The sequence below is a fragment of the Felis catus genome, chromosome A1, assembly GCF_018350175.1.
Source record: "Felis catus isolate Fca126 chromosome A1, F.catus_Fca126_mat1.0, whole genome shotgun sequence".
Taxonomy (NCBI): domain Eukaryota; kingdom Metazoa; phylum Chordata; class Mammalia; order Carnivora; family Felidae; genus Felis; species Felis catus.
In genome coordinates, this window is record NC_058368.1 from 51577696 (window position 1) to 51603616 (window position 25921).

General features: G+C 36.8%; 1 protein-coding gene across 5 annotated transcripts in view; it reads left to right on the forward strand.

Annotated features, from left to right (window-relative positions):
• SCEL (sciellin) overlaps nt 1-25921 on the forward strand; it is a 320878-nt gene that overhangs the window by 83030 nt on the left and 211927 nt on the right. Inside the window, exon 1 of one of the 5 annotated variants that reach the window (XM_019828143.2) lies at nt 25047-25174. The exons of 2 other annotated variants lie outside the window; for them this stretch is intronic. The gene's annotated coding sequence lies outside the window, so the exon portion shown is untranslated. Of the gene's footprint in view, nt 1-25046; nt 25175-25282; nt 25393-25921 lie in introns of those variants that run through there. 2 more of the 5 variants (XM_019828148.2, XM_019828147.2) reach the window with 2 other exon arrangements.

A 25921-nucleotide genomic window follows, 5' to 3' on the forward strand; every position in this document is an offset into this window, starting at 1 on the left:
ACCCAGTGCTCATCCCAAAAGGTGCCCTCCTCAATACCCATCACCCACCCTCCCCTCCCTCCCACCCCCCATCAACCCTCAGTTTGTTCTCAGTTTTTAAGAGTGTCTTATGCTTTGGCTCTCTTCCACTCTAACCTCTTTTTTTTTTTTTTTTCGCCTCCCCCATGGGTTTCTGTTAAGTTTCTCAGGATCCACATAAGAGTGAAACCATGTGGTATCTGTCTTTCTCTGTATGGCTTATTTCACTTAGCATAACACTCTCCAGTTGCATCCATGTTGCTACAAAGGGCCATATTTCATTCTTTCTCATTGCCACGTAGCACTGTTGGTAGGAATGCAAATTGGTGCAGCCACTCTGGAAAACAGTGTGGAGGTTCCTCAAAAAATTAAAAATAGACCTACCCTATGACCCAGCAATAGCACTGCTAGGAATTTACCCAAGGGATACAAGAGTACTGATGCATAGGGGCACTTGTACCCCAATGTTTATAGCAGCGCTCTCAATAATAGCCAAATTATGGAAAGAACCTAAATGTCCATCAACTGATGAATGGATAAAAAAATTGTGGTTTATATACACAATGGTATGGTCTTTTTTAAAAAGTTTTTTTCATCACTTTACAAAATTATTTAGTTTCAAGTTTTTATTTAAATTTCAGTTAACATATAATGTAATGTTAGTTTAAGTGAAGAATTTAGTAATTCATCACATACATATAACACCCAGTGCTCATCACAAACAAATGCCCTCCTTAATGCCCATCACCCATTTAGCCACCCTTTACCCACCTCCCCTCCAGCAACCCTCAGTTTGTTCTCTATTGTTAAGAGTTTTATGGTTTGCCTCTCTCTCTCTTTTTCCTCCCTATTTTCCTCTGTTTGATTTCTTAAATTCCACATATGAGTGAAATCATATGGTATTTTTCTTTCTCTGACTAACTTATTGCACTTAGCATAATACACTCCAGCTCCATCCATGTGGTTGCAATATTTGAGTATAGTTGACGTACAATGTTACATTAGTGGTATAACCAGCCTTCTTGATTTTAGCCATTCTAATAGCTGTGTAGTGGCATATCATTATGGCTTTAATCTCCATTTCCCTAATGACTAAAGATGTTGAGCATTTTTTCATATGCTTATTTGCTATACACATATCTTCTTTTTTTTTTAATATTTTTTTTTCAACGTTTATTTATTTTTGGGACAGAGAGAGACAGAGCATGAACGGGGGAGGGGCAGAGAGAGAGGGAGACACAGAATCGGAAACAGGCTCCAGGCTCTGAGCCATCAGCCCAGAGCCTGACGCGGGGCTCGAACTCCCGGACCGCGAGATCGTGACCTGGCTGAAGTCGGACGCTTAACCGACTGCGCCACCCAGGCGCCCCTACACATATCTTCTTTAGTGAAGTATCTGTTCAATATTCTGATCAATTTAAAATGATTATATTATTTGTTGTTTTTTTTTTATTATTGAATTTTGAGGGTTTAACAAAAGTACATTCTTTGTTTTCTCCAAGTATGAGGCTTTTTTTTTCTCTTAACAGTGACTTTCTAAGAGAAGAAATTAAAATGACAAAGCCAACTTATTATTTTTTTCTTCTATTAATTGTGTTTTTGGAGGTACAGCTAAGAAATCTTTGCCTAACCCAAGGAAACAAGTATTTTCTCTTATTCTTTTGTATAGATGTTTTGTAGCTGTAGATTTTATATTTAGGTCTTTAGTGCATTTAAAAGTAATTTGTTTAAATAAACATAGGGGTGCGTATATCCCTTTGAGTTAATGTTTTGTTTTCTTTGGGTAAATACCCAGTAGTGGAATTACTGAAGCATATGGTATTCTATTTTTAATTTTTTCAGGAACCTCTGTATTGTCTTCCACAGTGGCTGCACCAGTTTGCATCCCCAATGGCAGTGCAGGAGGGTTCCTTTTTCTCCATGTCCTCACCAATACTTGTTGTTTCCTGAGTTTTTTAGTTTAGCCATTCTGACAAGTGTGAGGTGCTATCTCATCATGTTCATTGCAGCATTATTTACAATAGCCAAACTATGGAAGCCCAAGTGTCCATTGATAGACGAGTAAAGAAGATGTGGTGTATATATACAATGGAACATTATTCAGCCATCAAAAGGAATGAAATGTTGCCATTTGCAACAACATAGATAGATCTAGGGAGTATAATGCTAAGTGAAATAAGCCAATCAGAGAAAGACAAATACCATATGATTTCACTCATATGTGGAATTTAAGAAACAAAACACCAAACAAAGGGGAAAAAAAGACAACCTCTAAAACAGATTCTTAACTATAGGGAACAGATGGTTACCAGAGGGGTGGTGGGCGAAGGGATGGGTGAAATAGGTGAAGGGGATTAAGAGTATACTTACCATGATGAGCACTGAGAAACACATGGAACTGTTGAATCATTATATTGTACAGCTGAAACTGATGTATCATTGTATGTTAACTACACAGGATTTAAAACAAAAAAAATATATATATTTATATATAAATATATATATTTATATAAATATATATTTATATATATATATATTTATTTATATACATATATAAACTGAACTTCAATTCATCTCTCATACCATATATACTAATTACTTAAATTTTTATATATATATATAAATTTATATATATATATAATATATTATATATATATTATATATATATTATATATAATATATACATATATTGATCCAAGTATTCTAGCACCATTTATTGCAAAGACTGTTCTTTCTTTTTTTTTTTTTAATTTTTTTTTCAACGTTTATTTATTTTTGGGACAGAGAGAGACAGAGCATGAACGGGGGAGGGGCAGAGAGAGAGGGAGACACAGAATCAGAAACAGGCTCCAGGCTCTGAGCCATCAGCCCAGAGCCCGACGCGGGGCTCGCACTCACGGACCACGAGATCGTGACCTGGCTGAAGTCGGACGCTTAACCGACTGCGCCACCCAGGCGCCCCAAGACTGTTCTTTCTTATTGAATTGCTTGAGCACATCTGTTAAAAAAGTCATATGGCCCTATATGTGTAGATCTGCTTTTGGAATCTCTATTCTGTACTATTGGTCTATTTGTATATTCACATCCATATATCACAGTCTTGATAACTGTAGCTTTATTGTAAGCATTAAAATATGGTATCATCAGTCTTCCAACTTTTTCAAAGTTATTTTGACTGTTCTAAATTCTTTGATGTTTCCATGTGAATTTTAGAACTTTTGTCAATTTCTACACAAAATCTCCTTTTTTTGGTCTGGAATTGTGTTGAATCTTTAGATCAGTCTGGGGAAAAATACATCCTAACACTATTGAGTTTTTCAACCTTTGAACATGGTATATCTCTCAATTTGTTTAGGTCTTTCTTAATTTCTCTGGCTGTGTTCTATAGTTCTCAATATATAAGGCTTGCACATCTTTTGCCAGATTTACCCTAAGTATTTCTTATGTTTATGCTATTATAAATGGTACTGTACTTTTAATTTCTGACAGTTTGTTGCTGGAACATAGAGGTAAGAGTGATTTTTCTATGTCACTCTTATATCTGCAACCTTGCCTAATTCATTCGTTTAATATTTTTGTGTGTGTGTGGATGCCATAGGATTTTCTACATAAATGTTTGTCATCTCTGAGTGAAGATAGTTTTTCTTTTCCAATATAAAGGATTTTAAATATCCTTTTCTTTCCCTTTTGCACTGGCTGGGATCCTCAATATAATGTTGGATAGAATTGCTGAGAGCGGATACACTTCCCTTGATCATGATTGTAAGGAGAAAGCTTTCTCTCTTTCACCATTAAGTATGATGTTAGCTGTAGGTTTCTCATAAATGTCACTTAGCAGTTTGGAAGTTCTCTCCTTATGTTGCTGAAACTTGTATCAAGAAAGAAATTGGAGGGCACTTGGGTGCCTCAATCGGTTAAGTGCCTGACTCTTGATTTTGGCTCAGGTCATGATCTCATGGTTTGTGAGTTCAAGCCCCACGTTGGACTCTGTGCTGACAGTGCAGAGCCTGTTTAGGATTCTCCCTCTCTCTCGATCTGCCCATCCTCTGCTCCTCTCTCTCTCAAAATAAATAAATAAATAAATCTTTTAAAAAAAGAATAGATTTGGATTTTCTCACATGCTGCATTTATTTATTTTTCATTTATGTTTCCTTTACTATTTTTTTAATATGAAATTTATTGTCAAATTGGTTTTCATACAACACCCAGTGCTTATCCCAACAGGTGCCCTCCTCAACACCCATCACTCATCCTCCCCTCCCTCCCACCCCCCATCAACCCTCAGTTTGTTCTCAGTCTTTAAGAGTCTCTTATGCTTTGGCTCTCTCCCACTCTAACCTCTTTTTTTTTCCTTCCCCTCCCCCATGGTCTTCTGTTAACTTTCTCAAGATCCACATAAGAGTGAAAACATATGGTATATGTCTTTCTCTACATGACTTATTTCACTTAGCATAACACTCTCCAGTTCTGTCCACGTTGCTACAAAAGGCCATATTTCATTCTTCCTCATTGCCATGTAGTATTCCATTGTATATATAAACCACAATTTCTTTATCCATTCATCAGTTGACGGACATTTAGGCTCTTTCCATAATATGGCTATTGTTGAGAGTGCTGCTATGAACATTGGGGTACAAGTGCCCCTATGCATCAGCGCTCCTGTATCCCTTGGGTAAATTCCTAGCAGTGCTATTGCTGAGTCATAGGGTAGATCTATTTTTAATTTTTTGAGGAACCTCCACACTGTTTTCCAGAGTGGCTGCACCAGTTTGTATTCCCACTAACAGTGCAAGAGGGTTCCCGTTTCTCCACATCCTCTCCAGCATCTATAGTCTCCTGATTTGTTCATTTTGGCCACTCTGACTGGCGTGAGGTGGTATCTGAGTGTGGTTTTGATTTGTATTTCCCTAATGAGGAGCGACATTGAGCATCTTTTCATGTGCCTGTTGGCCATCTGGATGTCTTCTTTAGGGAAGTGTCTATTCATGTTTTCTGCCCATTTCTTCACTGGATTATTAGTTTTTCAGGTGTGGAGTTTGGTGAGTTCCTTATAGATTTTAGATACTAGCCCTTTGTCCAATATGTCATTTGAAAATATCTTTTCCCATTCCATTGGTTGCCTTTTAGTTTTGTTGATTGTTTCCTTTGCAGTGCAGAAGCTTTTTATCTTCATGAGATCTCAATAGTTCATTTTTGCTTTTAATTCCCTTGCCTTTGGAGATGTGTCAAGTAAGAAATTGCTGCGACTGAGGTCAGAGAGGATTTTTCCTGCTTTCTCCTCTAGGGTTTTGATGGTTTCCTGTCTCACATTCAGGTCCTTTATCCATTTTGAGTTTATTTTTGTGAATGGTGTAAGAAAGTGGTCTAGTTTCATTCTTTTGCATGTTGCTGTCCAGTTCTCCCATTTGTTAAAGAGGCTGTCTTTTTTCTATTGGATATTCTTTCCTGCTTTGTCAAAGATGAGTTGGCCATACTTTTGTGGGTCTAGTTCTGGGGTTTCTATTCTATTCCATTGGTCTATGTGTCTGTTTTTGTGCCAATAGCATGCTGTCTTGATGATTACAGCTTTGTAGTGGAGGCTAACGTCTGGGATTGTGATGCCTCTTTGGTCTTCTTCAAAATTACTTAGGCTATTTGGGGCCTTTTGTGGTTCCATACAAGTTTTAGGTTTGCTTGTTCTAGCTTGAAGAAGAATGCTGGTGCAATTTTGATTGGGATTGCTTTGAATGTGTAGATAGCTTTGGGTAGAATTGACATTTTAACAATATTTATTCTTCCAATCCATGAGCATAGGATGTTTTTCCATTTCTTTGGGTCTTCTTCAGTTTCCTTCATAAGCTTTCTATAGTTTTCAGCATACAGATCTTTTATATCTTTGGTTAGATTTATTCCTAGGTATTTTATGCTTCTTGGTGCAATTGTGAATGGGATCAGTTTCTTTATTTGTCTTTCTGTTGCTTCATTATTAGCGTATAAGAATGCAACTGATTTCTGTACATTGATTTTGTATCCTGCAACTATGCTGAATTCATGTATCAGTTCTAGCAGACTTTTGGTGGAGTCTGTCAGATTTTCCATGTATAATATCATGTCATCTGCAAAAAGTGAAAGCTTGACTTCATATTTGCCAATGTTGATACCTTTGATTTCCTTTTGTTGTCTGATTGCCAATGCTATCACTTCCAACACTATGTTAAACAACAGCGGTGAGAGTGGACATCCCTGTCATTTTCCTTCTCTCAGGGGGAAAGCTCTCAGTTTTTCCCCATTGAGGATGATATTAGCTGTGGGCTTTTCATAAATGGCTTTTATGATGTTTAAGTATGTTCCTTCTATCACGACTTTCTCGAGGGTATTTATTAAGAAACGATGCTGAATTTTGTCAAATGCTTTTTCTGCATCGATTGGTATGATCCTATGGTTCTTATATTTTCTTTTATTAATGTGATGTATCACATTGATTGATTTGTGAATGTTGAATCAGCCCTGCAGCCCAGAAATGAATCCCACTTGATCATGGTAAGTAATTCTTTTTATATGCTGTTGAATTCGATTTACTAGTATCTTATTGAGAATTTTTGCATCCATATTCATCAGGGATATTGGTCTGTAGTTCTCTTTTTTTGGTCTGGTTTGGGAATCAAAGTAATGCTGGCTTCATAGAACGAGTCTGAAAGTTTTCCTTCCCTTTCTATTTTTTGGAACAGCTTGAGAAAGATAGGTATTTTCTCTGCTTTAAATGTCTAGTAGAATTCCCCAGGGAAGCCATCTGGTCCTGGACTCTTATTTGTTGGGAGATTTTTGATAACTGATTCCATTTCTTCACTGATTATGGGTCTGTTCAAGTTTTCTATTTCTTCCTGTTTGAGTTTTGGAAGCATGTGGGTGCTTAGGAATTTGTCCATTTCTTCCAGGTTATCCAGTTTGTTGGCATATAATCTTTCATAGTATTCCCTGATAATTGCTTGTATTTCTGAGGGATTGGTTGTAATAATTCCATTTTCATTCATGATTTTATCTATTTGGGTCATCTCCCTTTTCTTTTTGAGAAGCCTTGCTAGAGGTTTATCAATTTTTTTTTATTTTTTCAAAAAACCAACTCTTGGTTTCATTGATCTGCTCTACAGTTTTTTTTTTTTTAGATTGTATATTGTTTATTTCTGCTCTGATATTTATTATTTCTCTTCTTCTGCTGGGTTTGGGGTGTCTTTGCCATTCTGCTTCTATTTCCTTTAGGTGTGCTGTTAGATTTTGTATTTGGGATTTTTCTTGTTTCTGGTGATAGGCCTGGATTGCAATGTATTTTCCTCTCAGGACTGCATTTGCTGCATCCCAAAGCATTTGGATTGTTGTATTTTCATCTTAATTTGTTTCCATATATTTTTAAATTTCTTCTCTAGTTGCCTGGTTGACCTATTCATTCTTTAGTAGGGTGTTCCTTAACCTCCACGCTTTTGGAGGTTTTCCAGTCTTTTTCCTGTGGTTGATTTCAAGTTTCATAGCATTGTGGTCTGAAAGTGTGCATGGTATGATCTCAATTCTTTTATGCTTATGAAGGGCTGTTTTGTGACCCAGTATGTGATCTATCTTGGAGAATGTTCCATGTGCACTCGAGAAGAAAGTATATTCTGTTGCTTTGGGATGCAGAGTTCTAAATATATCTGTCAAGTCCATCTGATCCAATGTATCATTCAGGGCTCTTGTTTCTTTATTGACCATGTGTCTAGAGGATCTATACATTTCTGTAAGTGGTGTATTAAAGTCCCCTGCAATTACCACATTCTTATCAATAAGGTTGCTGTGTTTGTGAGTAATTGTTTTATATATTTGGGGGCTCCCATATTTGGCACATAGACATTTATAATTGTTAGCTCTTCCTGATGGATAGACCCTGTAATTATTGTATAATGCCCTTCTTCATCTCTTGTTACTGCCTTTAATTTAAAGTCTAGTTTGTCTGATGTAAGTATGGCTACTCCAGCTTTCTTCTGACTTGCAGTAGCATGATAGTTCTCCATCCCCTCATTTTCAATCTGAAGGCATCCTCAAGTGTAAAATGAGTCTCTTGTAGATAGCAAATAGATGGGTCTTGTTTTTTTATCCATTGTGATATCCTGTGTCTTTTGGTTGGAGCATTTAGTCCATTTACATTCAGTGTTATTATTGAAAGATATGGGTTTAGAGTCATTGTGATGTCCGTAGGTTTCATGCTGCATCTATTTATAAGATTATAATTGTTTTTCAGTTTGGTAATATACAGTATAATATTTGTAGGTTTTCCCATTATCAGTGGGACAAAGCACATACCAAAAATCCAAATTACACAGAATTCAATATGAATTTTTCTAACAGAATGATGATAAGTTTCTGGAAATAAAGAGACATACAGAATGTACTAGAGAAAAAAAGATATTGTTAGTATAAAGCCATCCAGTTTTGGAGGAAAGACAATTCTTGATTTCTGGTGATACAAGAAAGAAGAAGGAACAGTAAATATTTGTGCCATTCAAAGCAAGCAGTTCACTGAATTTCTTTGTGAATATTGGACCATTATGTGTTAGTACTGGTCTTTAATATTAGGTGATTTGGATTTTTGTGTTGTATGCAGCAATCCTCTCTTGAGTTCCATCTTTTTTTTTAATTTTTATTTTTGAGAGAGAGAGAGAGAAAGGGAGAGAGAGACAGAGACAGAGAGACAGAGACAGAGTGTGAATAGGGGAGGAGCAGAGAGATAGGGAGACACAGAATCTGAAGCAGGCTCCAGGCTCTGAGCTGTCAACACAGAGCCTGACACAGGGCTCGAACCCATAAGCTGTGAGATCATGACCTGAGCTGAAGTCGGATGCTTAACTGGGACTGAGCCACCCAGTCACCCCTCTTGAGTTCCATCTTTTAAGAACACATCTATAGATAGGTAAATGTGCCTTGCCCTGACACACTAAATGATACAAGCAAAGGAATTTCTTCAGATTATTATGAAACATTCATTTTATCTTCTAGGGTCTCAATTCACAATACCATTTTTAGTCTTTTATCTTACATTGGGTATATAACAATAATTAGGGATGACTGTCAACTTTTACATTAGTACTTTTTTTTTGGTCATACTGCGGGAACCTTACTAGAGTCTAAGATGTATTTTCTGCTAGGATTCAAACATGTCTGGCTGGCTGGCTGGGGGTGTGGAGGGGTTGGGAGTGGGAGATGGGCCTGCCAGTGCTCTATTTACCGGACTAAATGAAGCCTCCTGGGAAAGGACTCATGCCTAAGAAGAAAAAGTCAAGCAGGGAAGATTTGACGCCTCAGGCATCAAAGGGAGCCTTGATTTTGTGTGTCCCACTTTGTCAGCCTCTCAGCTCTGGTCTAGTGCCACATAAGTCATACAGAAAACAGGAGTTGAGAATAGGAATGCCCACAATCTCTAAGACAGGAGGACACCAAGCATCTCTTCTTTGGTCTCTGGGCACAAAGTCGAAAACAAGAGGTGCATTCTCCCTTTTCTGGAAGGAACACAGCATGGCTTGCATGGCTTTGGCACACAGAAGTTTCCAGAAAGCTTTCCACATTTAGCATCATGAAAATTTAGCATCACACAGGCTGGATCCTGCATAAAAATCCAATGGATTTGCTATTGGGGACTCCCAGGTAAAAATGGAGGGATTTTGAGGGAATCTGGGAATTTTCAGATTGTGGCTCGGGGAACAAAGTCAGAGGAAATATGGGTTGTTACTATAAATGTTCCTAATTCTATCCTGTAAGTGGGTGTTATATGGTGAAATATGGGCAACATATTCTGGTTAGGTTAATTTAAAATACATGATTTTGAGTCCAGTTTAATGAGGTACAAGAAAGAAAAAAAATGATGATAAAATCAACTACCAATCAACATGTCTTTATAAAAAAGTTCTCTTATTTGACAATAATTATTTTCTTGTTATTCTTGACTATTTTTAGATGATGAAAAATTTGCTGTGATTTCTAAGTGCTAATTAATTCTAAAGCTCGCAGATCTGTAAATGGTAAAAAGTGCAAAGAGTGTGATTTAGAAAAATAATGTCTACTTTAAGTTTATATTGGTGCATAATGTATTATTTTTCTATTGTGATGACTTTGCCATTTGTTTCTGAGAAATAAGACATAGTCACTCACTCAAAAATGGTAAACTAAAGAGATTTTACAGTAGAATATACTAGTAAGGGTGGTAGCCTGTTAATGCTATTGTCCATTTCTTTGTGAACAGGTACAATGTGTCATAAACAGTGCTGGCGATGCTGTAAGCATGTGCCACCTGGATCAGGCATTGCTTTGGTGATACAGAACTTGACTTTCACAAATCTTTATTCTGCTTACTCTTACTGTGGCTTCTAGTGCCCAGAGCCTGTCCGAGTAACTAAAAAGGGAGATGACTTCATAGATCTTCAGGTTGGCTAAGAGGGCACTCCTTCCAAATTATCATGATCCTCTACAAAATAAGATTTTGTGTTGTTTAAAAACTATCCCTAAAATGGGGATAGTATTATATCATCATCATCATAATAGTAATAAGTGTATTATGGTCATACTTAGAACAATCAGACACTCTTTTTCCCAGGTAACTCTGTTTATTATTCTATCAGCTGCCATTCCTGTAAAACAAGTTAAAAAAAGTTTTTCCCTTATTCTTCTAGCAGCCTTTGGAATTTATACTTTTCACTGGCATCTTAAACTTAATTTTCACTGTTGGAAAAGAAAGGTATTGCTCTTTCCTTCTAAGCTATTATTTTTTCTATGTCTTAATATATTTCTCTGTCATTCTGTTTTTCTTTTTTTAAAAAAATTTTTAACATTTATTTATTTTTGAGAGACAGACCATGAGCAGGGAAGGGGCAGATAGAGAACGAGACACAGGATCTGAAGAAGGTTCCAGGCTCTGAGCTGTCAGCACAGAACTGGATGTGGGGCTCGAACCCACTAACCGTGAGATCACACTGAGCTGAAGTTGATGCTTAACTGACTGAGCCACCCAGGCACACCTCATTCTCCTTTTCAAGAGACTTTTTTTTAATGTTCATTTATTTTTGAGAGAGAGAGAGAGAAAGAAAGAGAGAGCAGGGGAGGGGCAGAGAGAGAGGGAGGCACAGGATCCGAAGCAGGCTCCTGGCTCTGAGCTGTCAGCACAGAGCCCGATGCAGGGCTCAAACCCACAAACCATGAACCATGAACTGAGATCATGACCTGAGCCAAAGTCAGACACCCAACCGACTTAGCCACCCAGGCGTCCCTCAAGAGACTTTTTCATAGACTTTTTGGCTTGTGCCATGGAAGAGAAACAGAAGGGACCTAGTTTGTAGTTGAGAGACTGTGAAGCTTCTGACAAGTAGAAGAGGAGCTAGGGAAGTATATAACACCAAAATCTTTGAAACTGCTTTTACGAAAAACAGCCCATTGACGTGTAAAGAAAAAAAAGTCTTTAGTTTTGTAGTCCTTTTTACCTTTTTTTGTAAGCTATCCTAAACTATTAGGTTACTCTTTCAGGTAAATTTTAGCAAGAGCTCTTAAGGACCCAAGATATTACCTTTTTGTGAGCCAACAAGTGAGCCTGCAACAGTTTGATGGAGGCTGGCGGATGACACAAGACCCGTGAGAGGGAGAGTAACATGAATATAGCACAGCAAGAAGTCTGAGCATCCGCATGTTTGTGTCTGTTCCCTTTGCTTCCAAGTGCCACTGAGGCTGTACAGATAGGCACATAGATGTCTTCGTAGCAGAAGAGTAACCCTGAGCTTAGGGGATCTCAATTATTTTATAATGTACAACAAACATATCTATAACTTTCAAGGCTGTTTGTTGTACAAATATCCTTAAAAATCCTTGAAAAGATAATTCAGAATGAACGATGGCCAGTGCCTAGTTTCACAAGAGGTATAGAATCATGAGAGATTCATGGAGAATTGCCTTCCAACAAAGATATAAAGACCTATGTCTTTCCCAAAGCCAGGGGTTGGTCAGGATTTATGTCTTTCTGAAAGCAAAACTGAGACCAGTGCTCATGGTGTGCTGACAAATGTTTAATAACTGGTTCTTTGAAGGAAAAATAAAAAAGAAAAGGAAAAGAAGAACAAGCCCTCATTTGTGACACTTGCTTATTTCTATGGTGGAAATATTCCCATCATGGCTGATATTAAGCTATCAAGAGGCCACCAATGAATGTGGAGTTAGGAAGAGATGCACAAATAATATGCAATTGTATAGTATTTCTAGCACATAGGTATAATAGAATGATCCCAAGAGAATAGATAATAGTAAAATTTAGTAAAATAATTAGGAAGTATGTGAGTATTTATTACCTTTCAATTTACTATAACTGATTTAATTATAAGTTTATGTAATTTAATTTTTAATACTGGCCACCTTTAACAATTAGCTTGCAAAATTCCTGAAAATTTAACAATTGGCTCTTGCAAGCAAGTGTGGGCCAGCTCCAACACCCAGCTGCCAATACTCCTCTCTGTCTGGTTAATAGAATTCATTAATCTCATTCTTCAAAATCAAGTCTCTTTTGTGTTTGTTCTACTAGCTCATTTAAAAATACTTTTTCTTCTTTTATTTAAAACTAAGATGATATTCACCTCACTTTTTTATTTCTCAACACCATCTGGTTAACCTAAATAAATCTGATCTATTATATCCAAACTTAGATTATGTTAGGAATAACACAGAATTGATCATTTTGGGGGTTCTCTTTATGTCAGTTGTCTGCAATACAATGGGTAGGTGTGAGTAGAAAACTCATTTCTACTTTTGGGGGGGAATTGATATTTTTTCCCATTTTTTTTTTTCTGAGGAGTTTATAAATAGAACTTAAGCTCTGTAAAGTCTGTCACAAATTTTTGGGAGTTTACATAGGCTTTAAGCTGGACCAAAGCAATGCTCAGTTTCCTTAAGGTGACTATTCAAATTCAGATACAAAAACACTAAACACTTATGTGCCAAATATTGGGCTGATTTATGTATATGTTTCGTTTAATAATTAAATCTGTGAAGTAGGTATATACTTTTCTGGTTGGGGAGCTGAGATGAGTTTTGAGTTCTTCACTTATGTTTTGAGAAGGAAATGTGATTATGTGCCTCTCCCCTTCGTGATCAGGATATAGTCATTAATGAAACATTTCCATAGCATTTCTTAGTAGGGAACCTTGACAAGGTAAATAAGGCTGCCCCAAGAGCTCCAAGAAGGGATTTCATTTTCTTTATGAATTGGTTGTACATTTTTGGTTGTAACAATAATCCAGAATGAAATTGTGGGCCACACATTGCTAAAATATGTAAGAACGTTTCAAAAGTAAGTAATCAACTAGTATGTTCATCAAACAGAAACTATAACTCAGTTTCAGGAAAAGTTGTGATCAATATTATCATCAAAAATGACATGTGAAGCTAGATACATATACTGATGGATTTTTTTTCAAGTGATTTAAATTCACACTATATGTTAAAAAATCAAAATTTTTATAGTTGGTTATTTTATCTTGGTGGCATATCTTCTCTCTTGAGAGAAAAAATGATAAGCAAACCAGCAAAGACTTTAGGTTAAGTATAGCTACAGTGAGTTATTCTAAAGAAAATAATACACTGACAACTTTATTTGATAGACTTCAAATAAGTGAGAAAATCAACATTATTTACATCACTTGGTTTGTTGTCCTATTAGTTACCTTATCAAGTAGGAGATAAACTGCTCTCTTTTCACAAGTAATAAGAATGCATAATATGAGTCTAGGCATAGATCAGCAAGTTTTGTTTAATTTGTGGCTGTATAAAAATCACCATTTTGGGTGCCTAGGTGCTCAGTTGGTTAAGTGTCTGACTCTTGATTTCAGCTCAGAGCATGACCTCCCGGTTCATGAGTTCGAGCCCTGCATCCAGCTCTGCATTGACCGTGCTGAGCCTATTTGGGATTCTCTGACTCCCTCTCTTCTCTGCCCTTCCTCCACTCGCTCTCTATCTCTCTTCTCAAAATAAATAGAAAAACATTAAAAAATTACCATTTCAGTGGATTTGTTTCATGTCCATTTCATATCCACCATTTTAGTGGATATATTTTTAATGATTAAGTGCCATCTGGGGATAGCAATTAAAAAACTATAGAGGCAATAGAATATCTGGTTTGCATAATTATTATTAATTATATTAATTACTACTAATTTTAAGTTTAATATGTGTCAGGTATAATGCTGAGTATATTAGATGCATTATGTTAATTTAATTTGGATTTATATAATCATTGTTTACTATATGTATATATTGATAATTTGTTAAAGCCATGGACCTGCTTAAGGAAAGATGCAAATATATATATATATATGTATATACATGAACACAAATGTTTGTATATAATTTTGGGGATCATAGATCCCCTATTCCTGAATTCTCACCTTAAGGATCCCTTAGAATAGTGCTTATAGAATTCAGTTTCAATAACATTGTTTCCAAACTGTAACCTGCTTATTTTTATCAGTATTTGACAGCGTAGAACTTCAAGAATACAATTCCAATGACCCTATTAGTAAGTTATATTGTCTGAGCAGGAAATTCCTATAACTGGCAAACACAATATTTGCCAAGAGTACCAACTGAAGAATAATTTATATCAGGGCAAAATTGGAAACAATATCCAATATCCAGTAATAGAGTATAGGTTAAACAGATTATGACACAACAAAATGTCATGAAACCATTTGTAAGTAATATGCACATCAATATTTAATGCCTATAACATATCACTGGATCAAAAGCAGACTTTAAATAGCATATATATTATGTTTTGAAAAACATATATATACTTCTGAAAAAATCTAGGAAAACTCTTCATTTGTTCTTAAAATATTCAAGTTAGCCTAAGAAAAGAGATCTCATTGATGGGCTGCACAAGAAATTTTAAAGGAAATCTCCTGGGAACCCAGAAGTCCAAGCCATTCATTATATATATAGCTGATGTCATAAAGTCTGGAGCTAGAGGCAGTTCTGGGTTTAAGAAGACTGGGTGATCAGAGCTCAGAACCTTCCCTCCACTATTCCCCTTGAACTTGACTCAGCCACACTGTGCCTCCCAGCTTCTTTCTGTTCCACTTTCAACTGGCATAGTCATTATATTTGTTCTTTGTAAATTTAATTTGCTCATAGCACAGTGTGGTTTGATTTCAGATCCTATTGCTAACTGTTTTTAGTTTAGATTCTCAAGATGGAGCCTATTGCTTGGCTTATTTTATTAGACTAAATTTGTTTCTGGACAACCTGTTGATTATTTCCTTTAGGGAGACATCTACCTGCAGCTAGGGTGATGGACTGGGGTGGTAAGTTTCATTTGGTAGAAGGGTGTGGATAGGGTAATTTTATTTAGAATGACCTAGGGATATAAGATATAGGCAGCATAAAGTAATTCTCTTAAGGAAAGATTAGGCACCAGAAAATTAATAGTGGCTATTTCTGGGTAGTAGGATTACAAGGAAAAAAATACATACATATATATAATTTCTAATTTTAAATAATGATTACATGTGATTTGGAAAATAAGGAAATAATATCCCTAGAATGTGATTTGTACTTTTTCCTTGGTAGTTTTGTAGGTTTGGTTTAATTCCATTTGTTAGGGAATTTCCAAATTCTATGATAACATGTTGCTTTAGAAAAGATGAAATGTACTGGTGAAAAAAAAAAGAAAAAGAAAAAAAAGAAAAAGAAAAAAAAGAAAGAAAATTAAACATGTGTTTGGTATTTTAACTAATCAGAGCCAGTACTGGGTACCATTTTGAATTGTTTGGCTTTATGCTGGGGCTGGAGAGATACAGAGATATGTATTCTAAGACAAGGCCTCTGGCTTCAAGTGCCATTCAGTAAATATTAATTGAGTACTATAATGTACAATAGGGATTCAGAGGTGACAAGATACAGTCACTGCCTCCTCAAACAGCTAGCAATCCAGTTAATTATAGGAACAGGAAAAAAATTAATATTCCAAGACAATGTATGTGAAGAGTCCAATGACTGATGTGAGAGTTCAGAGGATTGAGAAATCATTTCAAGTTGGGGTGAATAAAAGAGACCTCAAGAGAGATGTGAGACCTCATGGGAAAGAGAGATTTGGTCTTATTGGATGGGGAATGCTTGGGTAAATGAGGGCATGTTAGAGGGCATTATTGGGTTGCCAGAAGAGCTAGCCAAACATGTACAGGTAGGAGGACACAAGGCTTGTTTGGGAGATGTGAGTGTAGTGGACTTGTGTTGTAGACTGGTGGCAGATAAGATTGAGTTAGGCAGAAACAATATTTTACTAAATGCTTTTTATTTTTATTACTATTTATTTATTTTTTTTAATGTTTGTTTATTTTTGAGAGAGAGAGACAGAATGTGAGCAGGGGAGGGCAGAGAGAGGTGGAGACACAGAATTCGAAGTAGACTCCAGGCTCTGAGCTATCATTATGGAGCCTGATGTGGGACTTGAATTCATGAACCATGAGATCATGACCTGAGCCAAAGTCAGATTCTTAACTGACTGAGCCACCCAGGCACGCCTACTAAATGCTTTTTAAATGTGCTTTCATAAAATGCTTTGGAGCTAGTTTGTTGTTTTGTTTTGAACTTTCAAGTGCATTAACTATGTAGACTATTTCAGAGCTTACTAGCTAGCCTATGTTTGATAAGGGGATAGTATATCTGTTGTCCTGCACCTGCCTCTCAGCCATCTCTCACCTGGAATCCTTAGTCTTAGAATCCGTTGTAATTAATAAGAGTCCAAAGGCCTTCTTAATAGACCACTGGCATTAGTATGTTGTCCTGGTATTCTGATCTAGAAATCATGTTGTTATAAGTGCTTGCTTGGACTTTCACTCCATTTTAGGCTCTGAATCTACTTTTGCCTTTCCTAGCTATTTCCCTAACTGTTAACACTCTTTTCATCCTGCTGGATATCCTGATTCAGGTTGCAGGCCTTGACGTTGGGTGTTTTACCATGATATTGATTTTTTATTCCTAGTTCCAAAATCATTGTTCCAAATCCTAGTTTATCGTACTCAGTTATGAGAGCACAAGCAGGGGAGAGAAGCAGAGGGAGAGAGAGAATCTTAAGCAGACTCTGTGCTCAGTCCAGAGCTCAGTGTGAAGCTCAATTCCATGACCCTGGGATCACGATCTGAGCTAAAATCGAGAGTTGGACGCTCAACCGACTAAGCCACCCAGGCACCCCTCAAAATAAATATTTTTATTTATTTATTTTTAAAAAAATTTTTTCAACGTTTTTATTTATTTTTGGGACAGAGAGGGGCAGAGCATGAACGGGGGGGGGGCAGAGAGAGAGGGAGACACAGAATCGGAAACAGGCTCCAGGCTCCGAGCCATCAGCCCAGAGCCTGACGCAGGGCTCGAACTCACGGACCGCGAGATCGTGAACTGGCTGAAGTTGGACGCTTAACCGACTGCACCACCCAGGCGCCCCAATAAATATTTTTAAAACAGCATATTAGGATTGTGTTTACACAGCACTAAGTTATTCTGAGAAGATGGTCACTGGGTATGAGTGTGATAGTACAGAGAGAACACTGGTCCATTAATAAATTGAATGTCTTGGTCCATTTCCATCTATTCCAGCTGTAGGTACAGAGGATCTTTTCTGTAGCAGGCTCCTCTCCTGACCAGTCTCTGAATGCATCCTGTCCAAGGCCCCGGTATATCACTGGGCTCAAACATAGCTGATAGTAGGGCCTGGTATGAGTCTAAATCGAGTAGCAAGCCCCTATGAAGCACCCCTTCAACCATCATCCTGACTCCCAAACCCCTTATTGTGCTTGCCCATGGCTTATGACAAAGTCTGTGCCAGGATTTCCTCTTCTGTATTGTAATTTCACCCACAGGATGGATGTTATGCTTCTAACTCAGCCCTTTTGTCTAGGACCCCATATTCTTTTTAAACCTTGTCAACCCCATTCCTGGGTATTCTCTCTAGAACCCTGTTAACAGTAAAGGGATGACTTGGAACCACGAAACTTGTCCCAAGGTGGGCCACCTGAATATCTATATCAGATTGACCTGATTAATTTTTTTCAATTGTCTTTGAACTGTTTGAGGTGTTGCTGCCTGCTCAATTCTGAGGAGCATTTAATGAAATATGCATAAGAACACATCTAATAAATATAGTAACTATTTATTAAATCCTTAATATGTGGCAGAACTAGTAAGGTAAGTGTTTAAGGAGTTAGATATGCATTTCCTTCTTTTGGCATGTAATGCAGGAGTTGTTCTCAATCCAAAAGAATATGAGGCTTAATTGACTCACAATGTATGTCTACAAACTCTGTTTTTCTGAAAAGTGGTTTTTAAATATCTGATGGTTGTATCTTTAAACCTTACAGTGAATATTACATTTTCAAAGGAGTACTGACTTTTTCTATGAATCGTGTTGGACCATGGGACCACCTAGATCATACTATTCTAGAAAATATTTGATGCTTCATATAATTCACCCTTTATGTTTACTGAACACCTGCTATTTACAAGGCTGTGCATTATAAAGGATATCAAAAGGAGTATTGAACATATGAGGGATATAAAAATGAGTAAAGCATAGTCCTGGCCTTTGCGTGGAAGGATTATGACAATTACATGTAGACATGAGCACAAAGCAGGATAGCCAACACAGTCCTAAAAGGACCAGAAAAACAATTTTAATAATAATGGCATGATTTTAGTCCTTGGCTAAGATAAAGAATAATTATATACTCAAGATGCAAATTATGCCTGGCTTAATTATCTCTATCAATTTGAAGAAGCAGATGCTCAGATGTGCAGACAGATACTAATAACTCACTTGGGAGTACTTAATCTGTATCTTTTTATGGGTGTGGAAGAGATGTTCACTGATTTTGACTGATGTTACATTCTTTAAGAACAGTATGGCAGACATTTCCTCAAACTGTATTCTACTATGTATGACCTTTGCCTGTACATTCTTCAGTAGCTCAAATGGCAGCCTAGTCCAGTGACAAAATCTACGTCTTCATGTCAAGCTAATTTAAGGAACGTTTTATCACTTAACTTCACAGTGTGAAGGACATTAATAATTCAGTGGTTTGTATACATTTCCATTCATTCTCCTTGTGAAGATGTTTATGCTGCATAACAACGGTGCAGGGATAGAGGGGTTGGAAAACCTCTTTGCCACCCTATCCCATGCCTCCACTCCTCCTAGAATATCTGGCTTCAGCAACAGTGGAATGAACAGTCAGTGGAGCTGAAGAAGTGGTAGTGTTTGTTAGTACTTTGTGCCTTCTGTTGCTCCTCATTGATGATATCCTTCATGCTAGCCCTGTCTGGGTTATTAAGTACTATGATTTTTAAAAGTCTCTTTTCTATAATTTGGTGCTAATAAGAATAGACTTAGTATAAAAACATTTTCTTCTGTATTGAAACAAAGATTTTTAAAAATGCAGACTCTGAGGGAAGATTCCAGAGACTTGGTCTCTTGAGAACTACCCATCTGTGAAAAAATTCTATTTCTGTTGAACTAGAGACCTGGCAATGGCAAAATGGACTGCCACTGTGAGCCATTTATTCTGTCTCACTGGACAGAATAAATTGTTTCCTAATTGAAGCTATGTCATGACATGAACTGTAAAATGTAGTAGCAATAATTTACTCTCAGCTTAAAGAAATGTCAGAAAATTGTCTGCTCTTTAAAAAAGCATTTTTTTGACCAGATTCTGAGATAAAACTGAAAAAAGGAATACTTTCTGCAATACTATTTTACACTTACACTTTAACCTAAACTGCATATTTTGCAATATTTTGAGAGAACTAATTAAAAAGCATTTTGTATATGTGTAATTTTGAATAGTGTCATTTTTTATAAGTATCTCAGAATTTTTTTTAACGTTTATTTATTTTTGAGAGAGAGAGAGAGAGAGAGAGAAGGAGAGGCAGATAGAGGGGGACAGAAAATCTGAAGTGGGTTCCGTGCTGACAGCAGCAAGTGAGCTTGTTGTGGGGCTTGAGCTCACGAACTGCAAGATTATGACCTGAGCTGAAGTTGGCCACTCAACTGATTGAGCCACCCTGGTGCCCCATAATTCAGAGTTTCTTGAGCGTAATTATGCTTACCGTTTCATGCCCTATGGACATAGACATTTGCTACCTTTGGATGAGGTCTGTAAGGCAGGAAACTTGCCTACAGACATTAACTATACATATATATGTGTATATATATGTGTATATGTGTGTATATATATATGTATACATGTGTGTTTGTATATATATGTGTATATATGTGTATATATATGTATACGTGTGTGTGTGTGTATATATATAAATATATATATATACATATAATTGGCAGCATATATACACACACTCACTATTTCTATATTAAAAGCATCCACTAACACACCTGGGAATTTACTATAATAACAATTGTGAAATTTCAGAAATGATAGGTAAAAGGATTATTTCAAATAATGTTAAAGTACTTGGCAATCTAGTGAGATATCTATACCATACCTTGCACAAAAGTAAATTCCAAGTAGATTAAAGATCTAGACATTAAAAAAAGAAACCCACAACTAAATGCTGGAATAAAAGGAATGAAACAGGCTTATAATTGTAGGATGAGGAAGGACTTTCTCAGCATGATATTAAGCCTACAAATTGCAGAAAAAAGGCAATATATTAAAGGTAAAAAAATACCCTTTTATTTGAAAGGATAAAAATAAAGTTAAAAGACAAATGAGAGACTAGGAGAAAAATATATGCAACATATGTAAAGACAAAAGATTAATGTCCAGAATATTTTACTAATATTCTACTAATAAATAGAAAAAGAAAAAGACAACTAGCTAAATAGAAAATTGACAAAGATTACAAACAGGAAATTAATGAAAGAGGGAATATAAATGTCCAATAAACTCATGGAAAAATGATCCATTTCAGTAATTATTAAACAAATAAAAATTAAACAATAACTAGCTATATATTATTAGCCCAATTGATGGGCAACATCTCAAAAGATTCATAACATCCACCCTTGGTAAGAAAAAATTACCACTCTTCTTTTTTTTTTTTTTAATTTTTTTTTTCAACGTTTATTTATTTTTCGGACAGAGAGAGACAGAGCATGAACGGGGGAGGGGCAGAGAGCGAGAGGGAGACACAGAATCGGAAACAGGCTCCAGGCTCTGAGCCATCAGCCCAGAGCCTGACGTGGGGCTCGAACTCCCGGAACGCGAGATCGTGACCTGGCTGAAGTCGGACGCTTAACCGACTGTGCCACCCAGGCGCCCCAAAAATTGCCACTCTTGTACCAAGAGTGGTGAATGTGGGTATAGCTTTTTGTAAGGCGAACTGATATTATTTTTCAAAATAAAAATGTGTGACCTTTGACCCATCAATTTCATGAGGAATTCCACTGGTAGGGGGTCTAGTCCAGAGAAATACTTAATTATATATATAAATATGTATGTCCAAGTATGCTCATTGCAGTATTGTTTACTAACCAAAAACTGGGGGAGAACTGTCAATCAATAGGAAAATGGGTGAACCAACTGCAGAATATTCATGAAAGGAAATTTATATAGCAGCTAAAAAGAGAGTAGTAGATTCATATGTACTGACTTGGAAAAGTACTTATTACAAGTAAAATAAAAAGCACATTGCAAAACCATATTCATAGCCTGGCTCTATATTCATTTGGGGAGAAAAACCAATAATAATATATGTCCCTACAATCGTAAGATGAAGCCTGGAAGAATATAAAATGATCTCTTCATGGTGGCTATGGAGTTGGGAGCTGAAGAGACAGGAGAGAAAGAAAGGAGTGGTCTCACTTGTTATTTCATATCTGTTAAAAAATAAAAGTGAGATTATGAGTGATTTTGGCTTTTTGGCTTTTTTATATTTAACATCTTTTCTATTATAGATATGTATTGCTTTTGTATTAAAAGAATAAATGTAACCTTGAAAAACTAATTCCTGAAGGATGAGTTGAAAAGATGAGAGACTGGAGACAGGAAGATCACTTAGGAGGCTTTAAATGACCGTGGGAAGGATGGTGCATACATGGCCTAGGCAGGAACAAAGAGATTGAGGAGTGGCTGACAGGGACCCTGACGAGTGGAGACAACTAATGTGAGGCTGTGCTCCCAAATCCCAGTACACAGCTCTTTCCCAGAGTCTTCCCAAAGGCCCCGTGAAAAGTACCATTATCCCATCACACAAGCCCTAGCAGACAGCAAAACTCAGGTTGTCTGGTTCCTATGCAGGCAACCGTTTCAGTTCTGATTCCACAGTTAATGTGTTTCCACATGAGACCAGATGAAAGCAACATCATCTTTGCCAAGGGCCCCTTGGGCTATTCTCTGCAGTTCAGCAACCTGAAGGTTATAGCACCATTACATCAGCCTCCTCCTTGGGGACTGGCAAGCAGCTCTCAGGCTGTCTCCACGGAAGCCAGCTTTCCTTCCTCTACTGTGCTTGATCCTGATCATTGCATGTAGTCTGCTTAGCCTGTACTAAAATCTTTTGCTTCCTGTTTACCAAGTCATGCTCATACCTGCAGTCTGCTCTGAATACAGCATTGTCATTGCCCTAAGCAGTCATTGTGATCATTGCACATCTCACCTTTGAGCTCCTTCAGGCCTATGAGCTTACCCTTCAACATGCGTAACGCAGTGCTCAACACAGAATAAGCAATGTCACATGATGGAAACTGATATCACACGGGCACCTCTCTGAAGGGCCTGCTCACTTTTTGCTTGTTTACTCAGAAACAGATGTTGAAACATCTGCTTAAATATTGTGAAATCTTTTCACAGATTGGACATTTAGTTCCTGCAGCATAACTGGGAAAGATCATGTTTACCAAACTGGAGGTGAATTGTATATTGAAAGGGGAATTTGGTAGAATAGCTTGTGTAACATTTCAATGAGAGCGAGTGTAATATTAACATAAGCTTTCATGTGTTTAATAGGAAATAGCTTTGGTTGTTTCTAGCTTTAAATCTCATTAGTATATTATTACCTTGAATCTTTATTCATTTTATGGATATATTATATAGAATTGCTACACATAGAAATTTTATGGAAAACAATTTTGAACAAAGTTTAAAAGGTACCTGAGAGCTGAATTGGTACGTTAGAGAAGATACATAGAAAACTTTGTCCCTTTTTTCTTCTCCAGCAAAGCATTGTAAACCTTTCTAATTTTAAAATTGTTGCGTGTTCACATAATATCTCCAAGGAGCTGCATATTAGCCTATGAACATGCAGCTGCAACAATCCTATTTTGCTTCTGTACTGCAAGAGAAGAACATTTGTTTTAAACAATTAAGATAATCCAGTTACCTCACAGACCCAGTGCCTTATTTTGAGTTTGAGTGATTTCTGTCTGATGTCACATAGAGGAAAATATAATTTTGCTTGTCTTTTAGCAGCAGATAATTTGTAGATTTTGCAGCTTAGTGGCTTGTCTTTAGAGGGAATTTTGAAATTGCACCTTGTGACTTGTACCATTTTGCATAATGAGATGATTGATACGATGTACTGGTAGCTTTTTCAAGCAAAAGCATGTGACTGGTTGAAAGTGGAAAATTCAGTTTGTTGTTTACCCTCCCTGATCTCAATCACTGGTTTCAACAGAAGTGTCGAGTTGCTTAGACATCATGTAGAATAGTTCAAGAATGAAGAAATTACTTCTAATTAAATCTCTCTGTTACCTTGCTGGGCTCAATTTTCTCCAGTTACCACACACACACACACACACACACACACACACACACACACACACCACTGAAATAATAAAATAGAAGCATTTTCATCCGTTTTAGAGAAAAATAAAAAGTAATCAGAGTATTATTAGAACTTTCTCTTTTTTAAGTATTGTGCTGTGTTGAGAGTGATGCTTAACTGGTAGCTTTGGGGTGACCTCCACAATGACAATGCTTTATTGCTCCTCTATACAGATGTCTAGTGACTTTGAGCCCTAGTCCAGCTCTTTAGCACTCATAGAGGAAATTCACTATTTTTATTTAATTTAGAAGCCTATTGATCTGCCCTTAGTTGGAAGCATAGACTAGCCATATTCAAGTTGCCTACCAAAGTTTTAACCTTGAACACCCTGCTACTCAATCATTTTCAAAACCTTCATTTAGAGGAACAAAATTAATAAATGTGAATATCTAATATTTAAAACCAAATCTAAAGGAATAATATTCCCGTATATATGAGTATCTAATATTCATAGGTATGTGATTGCTTGAAGGAGATGCCATTTATCTCTCAGATATTATAAGCCTAACCACTGGGGCAAGCCAGGCCATGAGAGAGCTATATTGCATAGTTTTGACTACTCCACACTTGGGTATTAGGACATCAGCCTACCCTTTGAGACCTAATGCATCTTAGTGTTTGGGCAGCTTAGACTTTATAAGTCTTGCATCCAGTAGCTTCCCTGAAGCAGATTCTAAGGAACTATGTTCAGGACTGATTGCCTATGTTCTTTTGCTGGATGTTCTCTAGCTTCTCTTGTAACTAGCATGCCAGGTCTAATGGACACCTGCCCATTGGTAACTATGCCAGACTTGTCCTTCAGGTCAGTGATGAGATGAAGCGTAACAAGTCAGAAAAATAAATAAATAAAGGAACCAGGAAGGACGTTTTCTGATTTTGAGCTTAGTAGAGAATGTGGTTTTTCCTGAAAAACTGCATGCCTTGTAATATACCTTAAGGGAAATTACCCAGTATCTGATTTGGAGAGGGAGAAAAAAGTAAATGTTGGTCTATTGTGTCTTTGATAAAAATAATCTGCTAATTGCTTAAACTTTGCTTTTGTTTTGTTTTATCTCTAAAACTATTATCTTCATAGGTGAAACTCTGTTTACTGGTCAGGGGACTTTTTGTTTTTGAAAGCCTTTTGGTACCATCCATGACCAAGTTGGTTTTATTTTAGCCTTTTTTTTTTTTTAGTGAAACTAAAATAACTTTCCCCTCCCTAATCCCCAGTAACTCAGTTCATTAACTATTAAATCTAATGAAAGTCATTCACAGTTGGTAGCAGAAAACTGTAGACGTTCTACTCATTTACTGGCTTTTTATAATCAAAGAGACTGAAGCATGTTGTTTCCAGTTGTGTATGCAAAAGGTAAATGGTGATGTTTTTGTGTTTGAACAGAGTGGTTAGTTCCTTCAGTTCCTTTTCTAAACCTTTCTGTGAGAACAAGTTAGTTCTTCTGGGAATAAAGAATTGCCTGCAGCCATATGCACTCATCTGTTCTCTACAGATGTGCTTGGTCTTTTTCACACCCAACTTGTGGGTGCTAGGGGTACCCAGTGCGAGTGGACAGGTCAGGCAGGCCTCAGGTAAGAAAGAATTTATAATTAAATGTGTAATTATAATAAAGCTATTACAAAAAGTGGTTTTTTTTGTTTTTTTTTTTTTTTACAAAACATCTTTCTCTGTCCTTGCTAATGGAACACAGTCTTCTGCTGGCTCTGTACTCTGAATTGCTCCTTTATAAGTGTTTTTTCTTGGTCTTTGTCACACATTGTCAAAATAGCTTGTTTGTGTGCTGTTTGCATCATAGCTCTAAGATCACATTCCTATGTAGTTCTTGAATTCTTTTGTCAAGAATGTCAACTAACAAGCATTCCTCCATTTTTGCTTTCTTATCTCTCTTATATTTCAACAACTCCTACTAGGAAAATACACCTGAATTCACAGAGCCCCTATTATACAGGCAGCGTCCTGGGTTTGTTGGGTTGGGATAGAAGGGAAATGCTCTTTCCTTTTTAATTTAATTTTAATTTCATTTTTCTTGTCCTTCAATATATATCTCTTGTGGCCATTTCATCTCTAGGTTTTATGGGACCAATATGTGAATGCTAATAC